The sequence below is a fragment of the Poromitra crassiceps genome (genome assembly GCF_964638095.1).
Source record: "Poromitra crassiceps genome assembly, chromosome: 19".
Lineage (NCBI taxonomy): Eukaryota > Metazoa > Chordata > Actinopteri > Beryciformes > Melamphaidae > Poromitra > Poromitra crassiceps.
Window position 1 is genome coordinate 13213852 of NC_139646.1, and position 2858 is coordinate 13216709.

The window sequence follows — 2858 nt, forward strand, 5'->3', positions numbered from 1 at the left end:
AATAAATGCGGCTGTTTCGAACAGTGTAATCGTCACTGCCCACATACTATCATGCATCTTTCACAATGGTATAGTATCTTGTTAAGCAATACATCCACCAGTGGGCAGTAGAGAGTCAAATGAGTGTGTGTGTGTGTGTGTGTGGTTCTGCTGCGTTTCATGCATATCCATAAGCTTTCAGAGGATGGACATAATTACGCACGAAATGAACACAGAGTGCGGACAGAAGGCTCTGTCCGTCTCCGTTTTTAATGTAGAGTATAATTGGGCCTTAAGATGAAGCCAAAGGCGTTTGATAAGAGATTTCATTTTCAATTTCTCTCTCTCAAACACATGGATCCTTGTAATCCTCCTTTGAAATTGAATTTGGTTGAATAATACAATAACCATACCCACTCAAATGAGCATGGACCCTGGAGACTCTCTGCATCTCCCTCCACTGTCTTTTCTCCAATAATTATTTCTTAACCTAAAGATTGGCACTAACACACAGCAATCAATATCCCACAGACACAAATACTGTATACAGTACACACACATAGACACCTGCCGATCAATAAGATGTATTAGGCCTATCCATGAAGCAACCCGTTGTAACATTGAATAGGAAATCAATCATGACTGAGTGAACGCTGCCTCTCCATGAAAATGATTCATTCTCCCAAGTCTGCAGCAGCATTACCTCTCACCTAAGTTATGGCTGTCTCCAGCTTCCTCAGCAGTCTGCAGCAGCATTACCTCTCACCTAAGTTATGGCTGTCTCCAGCTTCCTCAGCAAATCAGAGGAAAGCCAATGTCATCATTTGTTTGAGGAGAGTGGAAACGTTTCATTGGATCCTCGTGTCATGTGTCACCTGGCGGTTCTGTTCTGATTTCTATGCTTTTTACAAGACTGGGATAGCGATCAGTAGAAACTAAATTGCTGTCAAATACACTACTGTATACTGAAATGCACAAACAACTAGAAGGGAACTCAGGGGGGGGGGGGGGGGGGGTTGTGTGCAGTTGCAAGCTTGCCTGTGTAAGTGGGCGGGTGCTTGTGTAAGCACTGTATGTCACTAAGTCTGTGTGCATGGCACTCCAAGATTGTGCTGGGAGAGACTGCCTGTATCCATCTTACCCAATATGCGAGAGTCAAACTAATTGGGGAGATTAACAGGGTAATAAGCACAGATTGCTTCTCCTAATGGGTCACTGCCACCACCATTGTAAACACTCCCTGCTCCTTAAATCAAAGAGGGATTAAAACACACAGCACTCATAATAAGAAGTGATCGATAAGATCAACATGATTGTGTTTGCTTTATTTGCTTGGATTAAACTTGGCCCAGCCTTTGTCAATTTTGAGTTCATTCATCTCTCAAATGGTAACTTATAGGTAGCCTAGGTAAACCCAGCCCCCACGTGACCTGCTCTCTCAGTTCCCAGTCACTAGTTGTGACTGTAAGCATGGGTGAGCCTGAGAGCAGGTCACTGGGGGCTGGGTTTACCCAGGCTAACTTATAGGGATGGGCGGAGCGATGCCAAAGTATTGATACTTCGATACTCACTGAAACATTTGTATTGATTATCTTAGAAAAGTATCGTCAGTTGAATTGTAATAGTTCCTACATAGTTCCTACATGAAACTGCTCACAACAAAGTCTGTGCATTATATTGAGTAACCGGGTCATGATTTCCGGAAAGAGACAATGCTGTTGAGTTTTTCAAATGTGTTTTTTTGGTGCTTCGAGCGCCACAAGCCGAGTGCCATCCAGTTCCATTGTATTCAAGAGAAGGCAGACATCTCTGCGGCCGATATCTCCAAAACTCAGGCAACTCTCCCAAAACAATATACGGTAGATGGATAAATAGCACTACAGGTGAGAGGAAGAATATGTATTTTGGATTTTGGGGGGATCTATAGACTTTGGGGGGGATTTTTTCAGCCAATACTATAACTGACAAATATCTGCTTCTCCTGTCCGATAAGCGATCATTTCACATTTTTGTATTAAAAAATGAAGTTCTTAACCTGTAGTTTATGCACACCTGAGTCTAAATGACTCTGGTTCATTGTGTTTTATCTGCAGTGCAGACTAGGAGCCATAGGCTTTTGGTTCTATCAAAGCCTTTATTTTTTTTGTATTGAGTGATGCACTTTAACAAAACACTCATCATATTATATCAGAAGTGTTCTTTGTTTTGTGTTCACAGTTAGATTTGGTTAGGTCAGAGCTATGGAATATTAAATCATCCATCTCACTACATCTGCCTTTCTTACTGTCATGTTACTGGCAAAGCTCGCATTATCTGTCTGTTTCCACCTGATTAAAGAAAATACGTGATGTGATGTTGACTCATGTGGTGTGTGTTCATTTGTGCCAGAAAAAAACGTTTATGTTAAAACCCAAATTAAAGATGATTCTGCATTTAAGACCCTCTGAGTTTAATAATAATAATAATGATAATGATAATGATAATAATAATAATAATAAACGGTACATACAAGGTTGTTACATGAAAAGTATACTAGCTGGTGTTCCCAAATATTGCATAGTTTCCAATACCAACCCCTTGTAAAAATACCAGAACCTGTATTTTCTCTGTCTTTTCCATTGAAAATGGTTGTTGCTGTTCTTCCGCTTCCCAGCGGGGAAACATCGCCATCTGGAAGCCCATGGTGGAAACCCGTAATTACACATCCGGAAGAACAGAAACTACAGACTCTGGCATGTTTACAAGGGTTCGGTATTGGAAACTAGCAATATTTAGGGACACCGATTATCATATCCGTCAGATAACAACCTTGTGCAGAAAGCACTGTTTTATTGTGATTACTACATTATATTGAAGATGTCAGGCCATTTGAGTGGAGC